The 20,207-nt window shown below is 49.6% G+C and overlaps 1 protein-coding gene across 5 annotated transcripts in view; it reads right to left on the minus strand.

The window, feature by feature from the left end:
- The window catches only part of SLC11A2 (solute carrier family 11 member 2), a 445,949-nt gene that overhangs the window by 219,211 nt on the left and 206,531 nt on the right, over positions 1-20,207 (minus strand). Inside the window, exon 1 of one of the 5 annotated variants that reach the window (XR_015309911.1) lies at positions 7,097-7,368. The exons of the other annotated variants lie outside the window; for them this stretch is intronic. The gene's annotated coding sequence lies outside the window, so the exon portion shown is untranslated. Of the gene's footprint in view, positions 1-7,096; positions 7,369-20,207 lie in introns of those variants that run through there. 5 annotated transcript variants of the gene reach the window in all.

The raw sequence follows: 20,207 nt of genomic DNA on the forward strand, positions 1-20,207 counted from the left end.
GAAAAGCTGTTGAGTTCACAGCTTCTACTATCGGATACTAAGAGTAGCTGTCAATGAGGGCTAGGGTGACTCGCCCATCAGGGAAACTTCCAAAATCTGCACTCACTTTCTCCCAGGGTCTCTGACCGTGTTCTTCAGTGTGAACGGGCGCTGGTCTCTCTGGCCCGCTCGTGACTAGGCACGAAGGGCACTTGCGGACTATTTCTTCTATCTGGGCATCCATCCCTGGGAACCAGACCTTTTCTCTCATGCAGGCCTTCATTTTTTGCATTCCCTGGTGCCCTCCGTGGGCCGGTTGTGTTGCCCGCAGCTGCAGGGATGCCGGCACGACGATGCAGGCCTCCTCAGGAGAAGGCCAGCTTGTGTGAGGCTCAGTTCGTTCCTCACCCTCCACATGTGCATCAGGCTTTCTTTCTCTGGGCTTGACCATGCGTTTGCTGACTGCAGGAACTGATGCCATAGCCCTCCTTGGATGGTGTCCAGGACTTTAATCATGACAGGTTCTTTTCTGGCCGCGAAGGATACTTCAAGCGCCAGTGCTCAGGGGCACATCAGGGCTGCCAGCATGTCCAGGTGGGCTTTCATGTCCTCAAAGTTCTGCTCCTCTCTCTTCCCGGGTCGCGTTTGGGTGCCTGGACACGGAATCGGCTGGCTTCTTGGTGCCAGGCCGGTAGACCACGTCCATGTCATAGTGTTGGAGCCTGATGGCCCACCTCTCAATGCGTGCTGGGGGATGGGGGGGGACGACCCTCTGAATAGTGGCACCAGGGGTTGGTGATCCGTGACAACAGTGAATGGGTTTCGGCATATGTACAGGTGAAAGTGTCTGCAGCCCCAGCGGATCGCTAGGGATTCTCTTTCAATTTGAGAGTATCGTTTTTCCATTGGCTATAGCGCTTTGCTGGCATACGCTAAGGCAGCCCATCTTCCGGGTGCTTGCTCTTGGGTAAGGACCACGCCTAGACCCACGGGACTGGCATCTACAAATATTTTGGTTTTCTTCGTGGGGTCAAAATGCACCAGTGTGGTGTTGTTGTCGAGGAGAGCTTTCTTGACAGCTTGGAACGCTGTCTCTTCAGCTGGACCCCATTGCCACAGGGTATCTGCCCGGGTGAGGTTTCGGAGAGGTTCCGCAAGTGTGGCTAGGCCTGGAATGAACCGGCTGCAGTGCGTGGCCATTTCCAGGAAACTGCGGACCTCTGCTAGGGTGAGGGGGCAGCTGCGGTCTTGATAGCTTGGGACTTCCGCAGGTCGATCTGTATGCCTTCTTGAGTGAATGTGTATCTGAAGAACTCAATTATCTGTTGGAACAGCAGGCATTTCTCCCTGTGTAAAGTTACTCAGGGTTCCAACAGTCCCTTCAGCGTAGCCCACACGTGTTGGTAGTGTTCTTCCACTGTCTTCGAGTGGATGAGGATTTCATATCACACGTTTAAGACCCCAGGGAGTCCTACAAGGATTTCTTTGATGGCGTTTTGGAAGATCTGAGGCAGATGATATGTCAAAGTTCAGCCTCTTCTATTTCCGGAGGTCTAGGTGGGTACTGAACGTAGTTATGTACCGGCTGTCCTTGGCAAGTGTTAGTTGGTGATAGCCGGCGTTTAGATCCAGCTTCAAGAACCACTTGGAGCCGTTTATATCGGCCACGATGTCATCCATCGTCGGCGTTATGTGACGTTCGCGCCGAATGGCCTTGTTTGGGAGGCTCATGTCTATGCAAAGCCTGTTCTTCCCTGATTGATAGGGCTTCTCTGCAATTACCATGGGTGACACCCATGGTGTGGGCCCGATACCTTCTCTATGACCCCTTGGTCTTAGAGTTTCTGTAATTCCTCTTCTACCAGCGGTCGGAGGTGAAAGGGGACCCTCCGGTGTCTTAGGGCCGTTGGTGGGACAGTGCTGTCTGTGTGTAACTTAATGGGGGCTCTCTTTATTTCGCCAAGCCCCTTAAACAAGTCCTTAAATTGGCTCAGAAACTCTTCTGTATGGTCCATCTGTACCTTCCTGACGAACATCACCAGACCTAGATCCTCAGCTGCATGGCTGCTGAGCAGCTGGTCCACCTCCTGGTTAATTACGTGGATGTCGATGGAGGTTTCGATGCCTCCTGATCGCACTGGCACAGTCATTTTTCCTTTGAGCAGCAGTGGCGAGTCGCTGACGTATACGAAGATGTTTGCCTTCGACGGTCTGAGTTCCGGTTTGGGTTTCAGCTTGTTGTACTGCTGGATCAAACCCTGCGATCTGGATCGTGCAGCGAAGTTGGGGTCGCCTCCTACTCTTCAGGGCTCGAGTGAATGAGACTAGATATGTCTACCCTTCGTCTTCCGATGTGGACTTGTCCCCTTGGTAGTCTGTCTGTTCTCTTTTCTTGCTCCCGGGTTGTGACGTTAGCAAGACTTGCCACAGCTGGCGGACCATCCTTCTTGTTGGTTTGGGACAGTTTCCTTCCTTGCGCTGTGTCTTTCTCCTGCACACTGATGCAAAATTGTTCACAATGCCACAGTTGGTGCAGGTCTTCCCTTGTGCCGGGCCTGACTGTGGGGGATGTTCCTCATACCCACAGTATCCGTAGCAATTCCTTGGGGCCTGTGGCTGGCGATCTCGTGGCGCCTTGACTGCATCAGTTTTTTCCGACTAGACCGAGACACTCTTCTCCGGCCCCCTCATCAATGCCATGTCCATCTCTTCTGCACGTGCCGCCGACAGGTCATGGGACCGTGCTAATACCAGGATGTCTTTCAAGGTAAGTGGTGGCTAGCTCTCTTAGTCATGCGTGAAAAGCGTCTACTGACTCGCCATCTCGTTGCTTGGCTTGACTTAGCTTGAAATATTCAAAGTCTGGGTTCATTTGGGGATCGAAGTGGGCATTAAGGGCTGTGACTGCTGCAGCGTAATCATCGGTGGGATGGGTTCGGTAGATGCTTGAACAGAAGGTAGCTCTCTTACCCCGCGTAATGAAGTAGAAGTGAGCGTTTTACTGCCCCATCCTTTTCCCGCGTGGCGATGATGTAGTTCTCCAGGTGCCAAGCCATGTTTGCCATCGTGGTGCGGCCGTGGAGGGGTCTGCTGACTCACTGAAGGGAGGCAGGATGCCAGAGGGGGGTGATGTGGGGGTGCTGGCACAAGGGACTGGCGGTGTCATCCTGATACCCCATGGTGCTGGACGTAGGCACCGACGTGCGGCCTAGCGAGGAGGCTTGCTGCTAGCAGACGGCCTACTGGAGCTGGTGCAGCAGCACTAGATGTCGTGTGGGCCCATGTGTGTACAGGTGTGTGGCACTCACTCGGCTGGTGTGGGTCACCAGGGTGTCCTTGTTGTTCTCCTTGGGGCATGCACAACTCACCCCTTTTAATCGTGGTGTCGGTGGCCCACCGGGCGGATGAGGCGGCCAGGAGCAGATGAGGGGACTGCAGGTGCCTCCAGGAGACAGCGTCCGCCTGGGCTGGGGCCAAGTAAGGGAGCACGTGTGGTAGGCCTGTAGATTTCTGGAGAAGCCTTGTGGTTACAGCAGGGTGATGCTGCCAGCGTCACACCTTCCTTAGGGCAGGAGCAGGCATGTCCTCTCCACCCTCGTCGCCAGTGTTCCATAGCGGGGGGGCCTCCTCCCGCGATGAGCGGTGCTAACAGGCCTCGCAGTGCGCTGCATAAAGATGCGGACACACACCGCGTGCGGTTACACGCGGACTGCCTATGCAGCTCCGCCTCCTTTATTAAATACGCGTGCTAACGCCGGCCGGCGTAAGTGCAGGGGTGGGGATCGCTGAACGTGCGTCAATAGGGAAAGCTGGTGCGACGGCTGTTACAGGCGGAAGGAGGAAACACAGAGCAAGCTGGTGGGGGGAGCAACACAGAGCAAGCTGGTAGGGGGAAGCAACAAGGAGGGTGTGAGAAGAGAAGCAAATGGAGACAAAGTTACATGGAGTGGACAAACAAAAGATAGAGAGTGCAATGTGGAGGTAAAATGTACAGGACAGTGACTTGAAAGGCAAAGCTGTATACGAGTGACAGCTTAAGTTAAAGTATAACAAAGTTACGGAAAATTACATTTTTCTAATGCTATAAAAAAGAAATGAGCAGAGTGAAGTGGACAAAAACGGTGATGGTAAAATGCATACACCTTAATGTAATTCTTAAGAAAAGCATGGTTTAAATTGTTTAAAATTATGTTTGTGTTCATTTTAAGAGACGAAACAAGCATGTAGAAGTATAGGAAACACGCAACATTAAATGGTTTAAAGCCAATAACCCACAGGAGAGCACGTGGAATGGCGAATGTATATGAAACTAAACCAAATTTGAGTAGCGCAAAAGGACAACGGCGTTGAATGTAGAACTTTTATGTTATGAAAAGAAATGTGCTGGGGGAAGAGGGAAAGACACACAACACTGAAACCGCATGCACAATCACAAAAGTATTTTCAGAAAAAGAATTAAAAAAGATTCACAAAAAGCAGGCACCTATGGAAAGATAAATGCAGCTAATCACAGAGATGGTAAACATGCTATGTTCCACGGAAGGGACAAAGATCAGATGAACTGGTTTTAAAAACAAAAAAGTTAAGCACAAAATAGTAACCAAAGAAAACAATTTCTAATGCAATCGGTCTCATGTTTGTAAAGGTTTGAGTTTTTGGCGTAAATGATTTTGTCATTTATGTTTATTTTTTATAGCGGAGTGGATTTATGTTGTTTGTAATGGAATTATGTGGTTTAAATTAGAATTGTTAGTTGTGGAATTGTGTTAGGTGGAATTTTGTGTTGTGTAGTTTATTTGTGTATTATTAAGTTGTTGTTTGATTTGTTGGAGAATCTTTTAATGTTCTTCGCAGCGGTCTAAACCACCACTAGGCGCTGGGAAGTGGAAGACCTGTTTTGGGGACCTTTGGGGAAGGTTGAAAGGTGGGTGTTGATAAAAGCACGAATGAATCCGATATCTCTTAAGGTGTACATACTCAAGTTGCTTTGGAAACGCCAATAAAAAGCTCAACTCGTAACATGTAGTACTTCAGAAGCCTTTTACCTTTCATTTCAGAAGCCTTTTACACTTATACTTATCAGATGAGCGGTGTGAGCCCGGCCAGTAGGACAGGAAGATATATGAGCTTCCATATGACCAACACAGGGATGATAAAACTCATATTTTCAAATTGCTTGAGAACCTTGTGTATCAGAATGTGAAGGCAGCAGTTCAAAGCTGGACCTGACAGTCGTTGCAGGCACTCTGCTAGTTGTTTACATCTCCTGCACAGGATGGACTTTACCTGCCAGAGGCCCCTATGTTCTAATGAGGCCAGGTCGCTAATATTCCTGGGAAAATCCAGGTGCCCGGGCTCGCTCCGGGCCCTGCTTCCCCTCCCCAAACATGCTCACTCAACAGTTTTCCTCATAATAAAAAAACGTGTTGTTAAAATCGTATTGCGAAGTATGGGTTATTGGCAGAAAGTAATGTGTGATGATATTTGACGCAAACCTGTGCAAATCTGGTAAGATAACTCGTGGGTTAGCGCCTCTACAGCCGAGTTCTTAATGTAACTTGCAGATCAGTGCGGCTTTGCGAACAGCTCAGGATTTTATCAGTGGCCTTAGCCTTTCATCCGTCAGTGACCATTGAAATGAGTGCCACGAGCCAAGAAAGGCAAAATAAAAATAATTGCACGGCACGCCTACTGCAGCTACCGCGGGCCGATACAACCAAGTAGTTAATTCAGGTGCACACAAAGTCAATATATGCCTCCCCAATGGGGAAGTGTGCGTGCGCCATGCACTGATGCCGGTACCGCTCAGGTCTGAGCCTCACCTCTGCAATCTCTGGAGTGCTGTGTAGCGCAGGAACCTAGCAGTGTGCATCGTATAAACAGGGAACAAAAGGGAGGAAAGGGTTATAGGTGGGTGCATTCAGAGGGTGACCCACCAATTTAAAACGCAGATAAAAGCCCAAAAGAATGCAGATCCTCTTGGAGACAGCATGTGGCATAACATCTAAAGCTGCCAACTTTGGAACTAGGAAACTGGTTTTGAGCCTCAGCGTAGGCTCTCTCCGTGCCATAAAAAAATTAAAAAGCTAGCAAACTTACCTTTAGGAGCGGCTAATAGAAAAAAAAATATGAAACATGAAGCACAATGCCGAGTCATGTGGGCTACCAAACCATGTCATTAAAGCCTGTTTACCCACGCATACACAACTACAGTCACGCAACACGAGCCAAGAAAGGCGAAATAAAAATAATAGCACGGCACGCCTACCGCGGGCCGATACAACCAAGTAGTTGATTCAGGTGCACACAAAGCCAATATATGCCTCCCCAATGGTGAAGTGTGTTGTCCGCCATGCACGGACGCCGGGTCCGCTCAGGTCTGAGTTGATTAGCTAAAAGCACACACACCGCTGTGGACGCGGAGAGAAAAGGCCTACCTCTCATAATGGGGCGGGGGAGGGGGGAAGAAAGTCATTACACACCACACTTTGATCCGGTGGCTGGTGCAGGCATACGGCTGCTCAGAGTAGAAGGCACGCTCAACTTCCTGCCCCCACTACAGAGGTTTTTGTTCTACATAGAAAAAAAAAGTGCCACAGAAACAAAATTCAATGACAAAAGTGGAAGCGGACAAGTCCTCCAGCAATACTCCGTGGGAGTTCAAAATTGAGAAAAGGTGGGACAACCAGAATCCATTACCCAATTAGAAGCAACGTTTTCTAAAGGACACTGAAAAAAGCCAATCAAAAGTTGGAGAAGGGGTCTAAGCCCATAGACTAAAGATATCATGATTGAATAGGCAGCGTACGTGCTGCCTAGGCGAGACCTAAAAACAGTGACAAAGAGCCAAGAAAAAGTTTTTGTACAGGTCAGCTGTTGACATGTCCACAATAAGTTTTTCGCAACTAGACGGTCTTTGACCTAACAAAAGTATTCTTAACTTCTAATCTTGAGACCACGTTAAATTGTAAACTTATTTGCGAATTGAACCGTTTTTGCCAAATCACCCAGGATGGTATAAAACTTAGATATTTAGCAAGAGTCTAGGATTTAAATGCAAAAAATCTTTCGCCAGTCTGTCGCCCGCGGCATTTTGCAGATCCTTACTGGTACTTACTAAGACGATCCGACTCGGCCATTGTGTGTGAAAAGTTGTCTCAGTCTGTGAACGACAGGTCGCAGCATCGGTCTGCGGCAGCAGGGGCTCTTCCAGCGACTACAGCGCGGAGATCGCCTCTTCCCTAACCTAAACAAGGAACCGGACGCGTCGTGGCATGTCCACATCGGAGCGCGAGCAAGGGACGTCTGTCGGCGCGAACGCGAGCCCCCGGATCACAACACCTCAGTCTCAAAGTGCCGCGTCATCTTCCGAGTCCTGACTCAGAGAGCACGGCGAGCCGGGGTCAGCTGACGTCTGGGGGGAGGCATTGTGCCGCGCGGCTTCACTTGCACAACGGATTCAAAGGAGCCCAGGATCTGGGACCTGCCTGTCGGCTCTCACTGGGCACACTGAGCTAATGCAGAACATACAACAGAAGCAGGAAACAGGGCTTTACAGAGACGTATATTAAATGTTTGAAATGTCGTAAGGACGTTGTATGGAAATATAGGTTTACATTAATATGCTAATAAAAATACAGGAAAAAGTAGAAATAAGACAAGGCTACAGTAGACGCCAATTTAGCGGAAGCTGTGAATTTTTTAAAATAATACCCATGCTTTTAGATTTAGCCACTCTTGGTAGTTGGCTGTGCCTTTATCAATTACTGATTATCAACATGCTCCACCTGAAGGATTTCAATAAAGATTGCTTACTAAAATGGTATGCCGCGTTGTTTTTTTTTAATATTAAAGACAGCATGTGATAATACTTCCAGTAATGTCATCTGAGCAAAAGGCAAGATATCTCTTTTCCTGCCCATACAATGTTTCAGAACCATCTCAATGTCTTCTAACAAGCATTGACAAAGGCAAAAGGTTGCGCATACGAGAACTTTTGGCAATGATTTTTAGGCAAGCTGTACAACATGGCGGCTGCTGTGCTGAATAGCTAAATATAATTTCAATCTATGACACGCCTGCGCTAATGCACTTTTATTTAAATTAAAAACAAAAGCAAACAAGTGCAGGTTAGAGAGCTAAGCAAAACTTAGGAAGAAGGGTGGGAGAGAAGGATGCAGGACTTGGGTGAGAGGACAAGCAAGACAATGGTGGAACATATGGACCAAGGAGGGTGGGAGGAACTGGCTGTGTGGGAAGGGCCGGACTGCCTGTAGCTCGCACAGGGAGTTTTCCCGGTGGGCCAGAAGGGTGGGGGCCCTTTGTGGACCCGTGGGGGCTGGTTTTGGAGCAATGCTGCAATATCGGCGGTGGCCAGACGGCAGCGGGTAAGAAAGAGGGCCTGCGGTGGCCAGACGGCAGCGGGTGGGAGAGAGGGCCTGCGGTGGCCAGACGGCAGCGGGTGGGAGAGAGGGCCTGCGGTGGCCAGACAGCAGCGGGTGGGAGAGAGGGCCGGAGGTGGCCAGACGGCAGCGAGTGGAAGAGAGGGCCTGAGGTGGCCAGACGGCAGCGGGTGGAAGAGAGGGCCTGAGGTGGCCAGACGGCAGCGGGTGGGAGAGAGGGCCTGAGGTGGCCAGACGGTAGCGGGTGGGAGAGAGGGCCTGAGGTGGCCAGACGGCAGCGGGTGGGAGAGAGGGCCTGAGGTGGCCAGCCGGCAGCGGGTGGGAGAGAGGCCCTGAGGTGGCCAGACGGGAGCGGGTGGGAGAGAGGGCCTGAGGGGGCCAGACGGGAGCGGGTGGGAGAGAGGGCCTGAGGGGGCCAGACGGGAGCGAGTGGGAGAGAGGGCCTGAGGTGGCCAGACGGCAGCGGGTGGGAGAGAGGGCCTGAGGTGGCCAGACGGCAGCGGGTGGGAGAGAGGGCCTGAGGTGGCCAGACGGCAGCGGGTGGGAGAGAGGGCCTGAGGTGGCCAGACGGCAGCGAGTGGGCCTTGACACCAGTATCGTGACCCATTTACCTCATCTAATGAATCAAAGCCAATTGCCTCAGGCACCTATTCTTTTGTACTGAAGATGATCCCTGCATTCTTGTAGAGCGATCCAAACGTTGTTAACTTCTCGCACCCTGACATAACTGAATATCTTTATTAGTATGTGCTGGGATGCGCAAATGTATTCATTGGTGGCCTAAATGTTGTAATTGTTCAGCCAAAACCCCGTGTTTGCCTCAATTCCCTGATATAATTATGCTCCCACTTGTATATTTTTCTGTTTAGTTTTTACATTAAATGATCATGTCCAGGGGAGGAGCTGCGCCAGCGACCAAGATGGCCGCTTGAGCATCGGCTCCGCCGGTCACCACATCCTGACTTGCCATCCGGCACAATATCCTGAGCCCCGTCCCTACCAACTGGTGGGGGACCCGCTCCCGAGCCACTGGGCGAAATTCCGAATGATTTGGGCGCTCGGACGACTTGAATTTATCGTCTGGAACTTTTGGGGCCTACTGTGCATGCCACCGGGACCCTGCGTGTGACACTGCCTGCTTTGGAGTTCAACAACATCGGCGGGAGGGACCGAAAGTGTGCGGCGCGACCCGATCTCTGGAAGTCGCGTCCCACTCAAGTGGCCCTCGGACCCCCATCTCATTCCAATTGACTCCGCGCATTCACGCCACTACGGAACAATCTGTAGCTGTGCCGATTGCCCTTGTGATATAGGGGTTCATTCGTCCGGCGGAGTTGGTAGTCGCACAGAAACGGAAAATGGCGACGAGGGGGGATCCCGAGAAGCTACCTCCAAAAACGCTGAGGAACACCAAACCGGTCCAGTCCAACAGACTGGGAAAGTACAGTTTCTCCAAAGGGTCCCCGGTGGACGAGAAACACATGCAAGTGAGTGGTCATGAGGATGCCCCGTCCGGGGCAGACCCGACATTGAAAGACTTGATGGCGGCGATCACCGGGATTCAGTCATCCCTTGGTAAGATGGATACCAAGTTGGACACTGTCCATATTGAGGTGGGCCTAATCCGAGTGACCTGAAATAAAACCTCGGAAAAAGTCAAATCACTTGAGATTAAAACAGAGTCTCACAGACGATGTGTTGGATCTCCAGCGAGAAGTGAGAGAGTTGAAGGAGTCTCGGACCCAATTTGCTCGCAAGCTGTATGAGTACGAAGGACGGGCGAGGTGCAATAACGTCCGTATCCTAGGCATACCGGAGAGATCGGAGGGGCAGACCCCTGACCTGTTTGTGGAAGACCTTATCCTGAACCACTTGAAACCCAAGGGTCTTAGCAACTTTTTCACAGTTGAGAGGGCCCACAGAGTACCTGGTGGCCGCCCGAAGACAGGGGCGCCCCCTCGCCCGATGATTGTCCACATTTTGAACTTTCGGGACAGAGATACTATTCTGCAGACGGCGAGATCCTCTGGACCTCTGGCTTATGAAAATGCGTCTCTCCTTTTTTTCCCTGAATTCACCCAGGCTGTGCAGAAACAAAGGCAGGGTTTCATGAATATCAAGAGACGGCTACATGCTTCGGAACTCAAATATTCCATGTTGTTTCCTGCTCGCCTCCGGATAGACGCGACGGTAAAGCCTGGTTTTTTGATCACCCAGAAGCAGCATCGGACTGGTTGGACGGAATCCAGGGGCCTGATACCGAAGGCGACACCCCGATGGACAAAAAGGAACAATAATCCTGTGTTGGTCGCTGCAGCTGGACAGGGTGGCATGGGAGCTGGTTTGCTGGGGGAGATCTTTTAATCCCCGCTGACTTTGTTAATATCCTGGGGTGTTTTTTTTTTTTGTAAAACCCTGGGGTGTTTTTATTGCACTGAAGGGGGTTCTTATACAGGTTTGGGTGGCGTGAGCTGGTGGCCTGTTTTAAGGTCCTCCTCCGTTTTCTACGTTTAGATATTGTAGTTAGTCTTGGGGTGACAGGCACACTGCTGGTTGGGGATGTGCACAAGTTGCATGCAGGGGTGCAGGGTGGGGGCTGGGGAGTCGGGTTGTGGGGACTTTTGTTTGTTGATTTGTGTTTTGTTTATGACCTACGCTTGCAAAGGATGTCGAGTATCGCTTTAGGATTGTCCGGGGACGAATATGGCGTCAGCTTTGCTGAAATGTGAATGGTCTGGGAGACCAGATCAAACGCGCAATGTTGGGACAGTTGATCAGGCGCCGGTTGCCAGATGTGGTCCTACTACAAGAGACTCATCTCATGGGAAAGAGATGTATGGCACTACACAGGGGTGGGTATAAATTGGTTGCCCATGCCGGTTTCACCTCAGGCTCCAGAGGGGTAGGGATATTGGTTAAGAATTCCTTCCCGCTCACCATACAGGCTACTTGGTCTGATAACCGTGGACGGTATATTGGGGTTTCGGGGCTGTGGGAGCGCAGAACAATCACGTTCCTTTCAGTTTATGTACCACCCACATTGCAGACAGACACCTTCCGTGACCTGAGTAGGATGTTTTTGTCGCTACCCACTGGCATCATGGTGATTGGGGGTGATTTTAATGCAGTCATGGATGGCGAATTAGACAGGTACCCCTCCAGTGTGTTACCTCCCTCTAGTAGGTGGTTGTCGGAGTTTGTTGCAGGTGCAGGAATGGTGGATGGATGGAGGCTTCGACATCCCGTAGACATGGAATACACACACACATCTGCGGCACACCACTCTTTCTCTAGAATTGACTATCTGCTATTGCCTGTGTCTCAAGCGTCGTTCGTCCAGGAGGTGCGCCACCTGGCCAGGGGAGTGTCTGATCACTCTCCGATATGGTTGCAGTTGAAAATCGGACCGGACAATGTTGCTAGGGTCGCACCAATTAGTGCTTGGCGGTTGAGACATCCCGCCACCAAAAAGGAGCTGGTACGTGTCACCGTTAACTACTTTAGCGAGAACTTGGGGACAGTCGAATCTGATTGCTCTCTCTGAGAGGCCTACAAAACAGTTGTCTGGGGGGAAGGCCCTCTCCCTAATCTCTGGGCAGAAGAAAAAGAGCAGGGCGGAAATTGACAGGGTCGAGGCGGAGTTATTGGCGACGGAAAGGGAGGTCTCCACCACAGGTGACCCGGACAGTGAACATCGCCTCAGTCTTCTCCGGGACGAGTTCAAACACCTATCGCGAGAGGGGGCGAGGGAACAGCACGCTAACACACAAAGTAGAGTCTATGAACACGGAGACAAAGCGAGGAAATTGATAGCGTGGTTGGAGAAGGGAGACTGGGGGTCTCGATGGTCCCGGCGCTGCAGACCGCGGGCTCGGGGACCACGGCGGATCCACAGCGCATAGCGGACGAGTTTCCAGATATTATGAGGAGGTTTATACCTCATGGGGACAGCACACGGTGGAAGAGAATGCGGAGGTCATCCGGGATATCCGAATGCCCGCTCTATCGGCCGAGGATCGGAGTTTATGGATTCCGACATAACAAATGACGAGGTTGCGATGGCCATCCGCGGGGTGTTCTCCGGGAAAGCCTCGAGCCCGAATGGTATTCCTGCCGAACTCTACAAACTCCATGCTGACCGTACAGCTCCTTTTATGAAGGCCATGTTTCTTGAGGGTAGGGAAAACGGTATGCTTCCCTATGACCAGCGTACTGCCATCATTGTTGTTATATATAAGGATGGCAAGCCTCGTCTGGAGTGTTCTTATCGCCCGATCTCTCTCTCAAATGCGGAGCCTAAAATTCTGGCCAAACTACTCGCGAACCGGCTAGTGAAAATTATAACTGAACTGGTGCACCCGGATCAATCCGGGTTTATGCCGCGCCGAAATACCGCCCTTAATCTCCGAAGACTCCATGGTGTGGTGGCGGGCTCGGCTCGCATCCATGAGCCTGCGGCGCTGCTGTCGTTGGACGCTACTATGGCGTTCGACAGAGTGGAATGGCCATATCTATTTGCGGTGTTGGAGAAATTCGGGTTCGGCCCGAATTCATACGATGGATCCGTCTCCTGTATTCTGCGCCTCTGGCCCGGGTAGTGGTAAACAATCACAAGTCCTGCGATTTTCGGCTTGGACGGGGCACCAGACAAGGATGTCCCCTCTCGCCTCTTTTATTTGATCTGGCACTGGAGCCGCTGGCGGGCTGGGTACGATGGAATAGATCATTCAAAGGGTTACGCTGGACTTCGGAGTGGGAGGACAAAATCTCGCTATACGCGGATGATATCCTGATGTATCTGACCTCCCCCCGGCAGTCCCTCATCGTCCTCATGGACATCTTGGCGATATATGGTAGATATTCGGGGTTTGCCATTAATAGGAGGAAATCGGTCCTATTTGTGTTGAGCGGCGACCCCCCCAGGGTGCCAGATACCTGCCCGGTAAGGGAGGAGCAGGTGGGCTTTCGCTATCTGGGTATTTACATCTCCAGGGACCCTAAACAGCTGTTCAATGCTAGCCTGGCTCCCGCCCTGGCCAGACTTCGCCGGGATGTCGCAAAATGGAAGGAACTGCCACTCTCCCTATTGGGTCGTGCGGTTCTGTTCAAAATGATGGCGCTACTTCGGTTCTTATACGCCCTGCAGAACTTCTTTGATCCTGTGCCTTCCACTTACTTCAGTGAGATAGAATCGCTACAGCGTCAGCTTCTTTGGGCGGGGAGGATGCGGATTGCGTTATCAAAATTGATGTTGCCCTGGTATGACGGTGGGATTGGACTACTCAGTATTAGGAGAAACTACTGGGCTTCCCGACTGGCCCCCATTAATCACGCGATCTACGGCTCCCCGGCTGACCCCAGGTTCGCAATGGATCGTGCTTAGTTGCCGGGGGGCGAGTATACCCGGGTATTGTACGCCAAGTGAGGTAGGTTCCCACTCATGGGTCCCGTGTCGGCTTCGTCACGGGCGTGGCATGATGCCAACCGCGCCCTCCAATGGGAGGGTAGGATAACTATGGCCATCCCACTATGGAACTCCGAAGCTCTGGGCAGCTTGTGGAAGTCGAAGGGTTTCGATCGTTGGGACCTAATAGGTATCTCCCAGATTAGAGACATATGGGGCAAGAAGGGTATATTGACATTTGAGGAATTACAGGCCAAATATCATTTGAACGAGAGTGAGCGATTCAGATATCTGCAAATCAAACATGCCCTGGCGGCAGCTGTCCCTCGTGATGTGAAGCCGCCGTAGGCCTTCCCACTGGAAGATCGACTCCTGGATGCTTATCTCCCCACCAGAGCGATCTCTCTGGTCTATAAAAAGTTGGTCAACCACACAGAAGATCCCCTGGTGAGAGTCCGTGAGCAATGGGTGGCAGATGGTTTGATTTTGGATGATGAGAATTGGGTGGAAGCTGTGTCATCCCCTCGAGAAGTGGCAATCTCGATGAGACTCAGTTTGGTGCAGCTTAAGATTCTCCACCGGTCCTATACCACGGGCCCGGGGTTGTGCCGAATGGGGCTCGCCTCAAACGCAAACTGTCGACAGGGTTGTGGTATGTTAGGTACCATCATGCACATTCTGTGGGAATGCCCTGATATTCAGAAATACTGGACCAAGATCCATGAGAAAATGAGTGAGGTGTGGGGTGTGCAGGTTCCGTTGGAGGCCCGCCGCTGCTTGCTGAATGTATGGGAGCCTTCCGATCTTTCGACTCATGGCAGGCTCTGGGTAACACTCGCCTGTATGGTTGCCAAGCGGAACATTGCACAACTTTGGGGGGCCGGTCGAGCACCCCGGATTCGGAAATGGATGGATGACGTTGATTGGTGCATGTTTCGAGAGAGAGCGGTGTATGTGGCCAGAGGGAGACCCCGTAAATGGGGAAAGATATGGGATGCCTGGAATGCATACCGAGGAGATATTTGCACACCACCAGAGCCCGAGTCAGTAAATGAAGACACTGAGGCACCTTGAACCCAATTGTGATACTCCTACATGGTGCTGTACCGCTGGAACGCTGTTTAGTCGAAACTGTATTGCAGATGTCCTTTGCATAATGGTCTTGTTTGTTGTAACTGTCTATTATTTTCAATAAAAAACAATTTTTAAAAATAAAAAAAAAATGATCATGTCCAATAAGACATAAAAAGTAGACATCAATGTATTTCTACTTTCATATGTTGTGAGCTACAAACCTTCTTGTTAGGTACCAATGTTCCTTAAAACACTCCTGGTGGAATGGAGCAGCCCAGAGACTGAGAAGGAATGGTGATTCATGGAACGTGGAACAGGAGCACCTATGGAAGGTACCTTGGTTACACCGGAAACGGAAGGTGTTGGGTCTATACTCTTTGCTGATCACCTGAGCCACCCTTGCTGTCTGGGAAGGAGAGGGCACCAGAAAGAAACTAACGACCTTCCCTTCACTGCTCATGCCCATTTTGACCAACCAAGACTTTGCCCCGGGCCTTCACCCCACAGTCTTTTTGGCATAGCAACATGTCGATTGCAGGTCCATCAGAGTGTTTTTTTGACGTTGACGGTCCCATCTCCATCAAGCAATTGAAAAACGATTACAGTACACCCAAAACAGAATGCCCTCACTACTTTCAGATCAGGCATTGGGTACTCACAGAGGTTCGAGAGTGGGCGCGGAGGCGATTCACTACCTATGAGAAATTAATCTTACTTAAAGATGACAACAAGTGTATTATCACCGAACTATACGCCCTCCTAACTCACTCCCATATGGAGGAGAAAACTGCAGGCCAAAGGTGTTTGCAACAGCAGCTGGGATGCTTATTCACACAAGTAATGGGAAGACATACATTAAGGCATGCTATACTGCTCGTAATACATCAAGCATTGAGCCCAGCACCAAGATAACAATGTATTGATATCTCATACTTGCCAGACTACACAGGGGTAAACCAACCCTTAGCAAAGATTGCTGGAGGGGCTCTAGGATGGCAGGAACACTCCTTCACCTACTTTGGGCATGTCCGAAGCAGACACCATTGTGGGACTTGGTACGCAGCTCCCAAGCTTCAAATAAAATAAATACATCTTAGGGCTCCTCAAAGCCCTGACCTTCCCCCTGAGATCAAGGCGAGGCCAGCATATCATATTGGAACCGGATGCAGCATTACAGGCAATTCTAATATTTTTACGTTGTAAACTTATTAAAATAGATTTGAACCATTATAACAAGCATTGGCATTGGCATTGGCATTGCCAATCGGTCTTGCCTTTGGGACCTTATAAGTGTTTAGTTATCCAGCACAATATCCTTGGTGCAATAACATCAACTGTTGCATGGATAAACACTTATAAGGTCCACTGCGGCTCATAGGCCCGATTGGCTAAGCCAAACTTCTCGAAGCCCCAGTTAGGTTCCTTTGAGACGCCTCTTCGTACCCATATCTCTGGCAGGTGATACTGCTCCGGTTGGCACATTTCTAGCATTTTTGTTTATTTAGTCCTGTAGTGGCTGGTGGGGGAGGGGTTTTGTTTCACTCTTTTTATGCGGTGCCAGTCTAAAGGTTGCTTAACACCTTCAGCGCGGCGCAAATTCTCGCGCTGTGCTGAAGGTTCTAATGAGCCAACGGGCTCATGATGGAACGGTTCCGTCATGAGCACAGGCCAACCGACGCTCATGACGGAACCGTTCTGTCATGAGCATTGAAGGGGTTAAGAGCATTGTTCTGCTAAGAGGACACTTTCCGTGCGTAAATAGTAACTTTACTGTTGCTGTTCTCATCTGGGAATATTGGATTTCTTGTGTCCAAGTGCCACATACCCATATTTCGTGTTTTTTCCCTTAGTTTGGTTTATTTCTAGTTTTTCCTTTATGTGCTCCTTTTGACCTGTCCTTTTAGGTCTTGCCTGAGCCAGCGCATGCGTTGCACTGGAGAGACATTTAGTTAGTGGGCTTTTAAAAGTTCTACCACAGCTTTTTGTCCGGCATTCTGCGTGCGTTTACGCGCACAGGCACAAGTAGAGGCGCCATCTGGTTTTCCTCTCACTATCCCCCGCGCGTGCCTCGCTCTGCCTGTGTCTTGCTCGCCCCTCCCCTGCCACAGAGTGCGTATCGCGGCCGCGCATCTTGTTTAGGACTTGTGCCCTGTGTGCACCAATGTACGCCGTACGTATCACTCGCCTACTCAATATGATCAACCAATCCATTTTTCTGTCGCCAATTTTAGTCTGCGTTTGGCACAACCTTTTGGGCTGAGCATCTCTCCTCAGCCTCTAGATTCCAGTGTGTGAGATTCTTATGTTTTCCCAGGAATCGCAGTGTTTGTGAAGTCCATTTTAACTCTACCTCACCACCGACTTTTGACACGTGCCTCCAGCAGCCTAGAAGTACTGTTTTTTTTTTTTTAACCCCTCTCCCCTATCATGGTACTTTATTGATCTGAAGCTTCCATTTCCTCAGTGCCCTGGTATTAATACGCTCCCAGAGAGAGGTTTATCACTGCAACGCCCTCTCGCTCCGAGCCCCTCACTTTTTTCTGGGAATTCATCAGGAGAATTCCTGGAAAGAGCTGAACTGCAGAGGGTAGCCCTGAGTGGAAATGTGCTAGGGATGATGCACAGCGTGAAACGAAGAAACCAATGACCAGTCTCGGGTGCCCTTCTCGCATGTTTTGTGACCTTAGCCAGATACTTTATTTTACAGAGCCTTCTTTTTCTTCATCACCACATACATGAGACCGTATTCAGATGCGTGAGTTCAGGATATACACTGTCTCGCATGCCCGCCAGCGTCCTGTGAATGGTGAGGGCCTGCCTGACCGCCATCTGTTTATAGTTAACGTGAGACGCGGGGATCATTGGTAATAGATGGCGCTGCTGCTCGCTCTCGCAAGCCGTAGGCCGTGGGCGAATACAAAGGTGGGACATGCACCCACCTTTGTCCAATTGCGAGCTATCTTTCTATAAAGATGCACGCAAATCCCAATAGCTTGTGAGCACCACACGCACAAGCTTCAAGAAAAGCTGTAGCGATGCCAAGAGTAGAGGTGGGCGGAATTTGCGTAATCGAGTTACGCAAATCTCCGCAAAACGGTAAAAAATCTCTGCGAACACGCGGAATTGCTTGTTTGCAATGTTTTTTTACGGGTGGCAATCGCGAATTGCACGCTTGTTGGAAATATCACACATACAAGCATTTTAAGAACGCGAACAAGCAAAAATTTCTGCGAAGTCGCGGAATGCAGAATTTTGGGCAATTTCACGTTCTCCGCCGAATGCGAAATCACCCAAATTCCGCGAACGGAACAGAATTTACTGCCCAGGCCTAGCCAAGTGGCCCTTTCCTATAGCAGGACATGCGTGCTGTGCTCTAGGCGAGACCTAAAAACGTAACATGAAAGAGGGCATGAGAAGGACATTCAAATTCTCCCCCGTACAACCTCTCCAGGCCAGTCAAAGTATCTTTGTGTGTCCACAGCCCCAAAACTTGATACAGAGGTGGGGAAGACCAACAAAAAGATGCCAGAAAATCTCCTTTTGTTCATAGGAAGCTGAGTGTATGGGTCAAAAAAGCTCGATTTAGGTTTGGTTGAAGCGGACATGGGATTTATAAATGGGTAGAAGCATGGGTGTAACTATGCATCAGCAATGCCTTCTATATGGTGCCATGATAGCTCCCAGTTCCAGTGGTGTAACACATGCCCCGCAGCCCTAGCGGAGCAGGGGGGCCCCATCAGCACAGTACTCTGCCTGGAGAGCTCTTTAATGAGTCTGGAGAGGGCCCATCCGCTTACCTTGCAGGCCCCACCCTAGAAGTGACAACAATCCAAGAAAGTCCTGTTAACTTTTCACAGTCATTTTGCTTTACATCAAAGGCAGATGCTATAACTGGGTAAGAGATTGTGCAAATGCAGGACACTGGGAAGACCAAAGAAGTTGGGTTGTTCCTGCTTATTGTCACTTCTAATATTTTTAGATTTCTGGGCCAGCACACCGCTCAGGCGGCAGTAAAATGGGACAATAACTTCTTCCTACTTTCTATTTACACAAATCACCCAGCCTTGGAATACTCTGTAGCGAGTCAACACTTTAAAACCCCTTTCATTTAAGGCTTATCTGACTCACCGAAGGTACTGATTATCGCACAAACAAAATTACATACTGATGTATATGTGGTCAGAGTTAATTGTAACTTGTGATTATCCCAGTGAAAACAACTACTTCATGCCAAGTTTTAATTTTAAAGAGTTACACAAGGCATGCTCTTTTTTTTTCTAAACTTAATCAGGAAGCAGTGTACCAATAAAGTACATGTGAACTCAACCAAAGAGAATGTTTTCAGAATCTTCTAAGACTGTTCCAGATCAGAAAGGTGATACAGCTCATGCACAGTCCGTTCCGGAGCTTGGGACACTAGACTCTGAATACTCATCCCTAGAAACGATCTTACCTCTCGGGCAAAGAATACTAACGTTTTCCAAATGGTGTTCTTTAATATCTTTAGCAAAAATCTAAATATCATCATGGAAAGCTGGAACCCCTTTAACACCTTTAAATAAAGTAGCCATAAGCTTTTGAAAAACGCCAGCAGCAGATGCCAATCCGAAGGGTAATCACAGATATTTAAATGCACCAAAGGATGTAACAAAGGTGGTCATCAAGACCCTGTAAGTGTTTAGATAAGACTCGACGGTAGGCCGATTTAAGATCAGAATAGAAATTGTAGATTCACCCACAGCCATCAACATCTCTTGTATCTTGGGTAGAGGATGACAGTCTCCTACAATATTCTTGTTTAGGGAACGGATGTCAGCACATAGGTGTAAACTACGAGATTTGTTTTAGCAAAGACCACAGCCGCAAACCACTCAGATGACTAAGTAGGTTGAATAATGCCATCCTTGCACATTTTATTAAACTAATATAGTTTTCAAATTCTCTAAACCACTGTTGCCTTTTACCATTTCGTTTTCCAGGCACTTGCAAAATGGAAATGGTTGAAGTTAAAGATTTGAGTTGATGCCATGTTGTTCAATAACAATGATTTACTCAAAAGCAGGCAAGGAATCAAAAATGCCCCACCTCTAAACCAGTGAAATAACTTCAAAATGCCTGAATGTTTAAAAAGTACATGTAGCGCAGATAAAGACTCATTGCGATCTGTGTGAAGAGGTCCAGCTTTGCGTGTAGCTACAGTGAAGATGATCACAAGGCTCGCCCCAGAATGTCTTGCAGTGTAGATAATCACAAAGGTCGACCTAGAATCCACAGTGCCAGTGTCATAAAGGAGTCAGCCAGCATGGAAATAAGAACAAGGTCTCAGTGTGCACTGGAACAATAATGAG

Source organism: Lissotriton vulgaris, chromosome 1_1, assembly GCF_964263255.1.
Source record: "Lissotriton vulgaris chromosome 1_1, aLisVul1.2, whole genome shotgun sequence".
Taxonomy (NCBI): Eukaryota; Metazoa; Chordata; class Amphibia; order Caudata; family Salamandridae; genus Lissotriton; species Lissotriton vulgaris.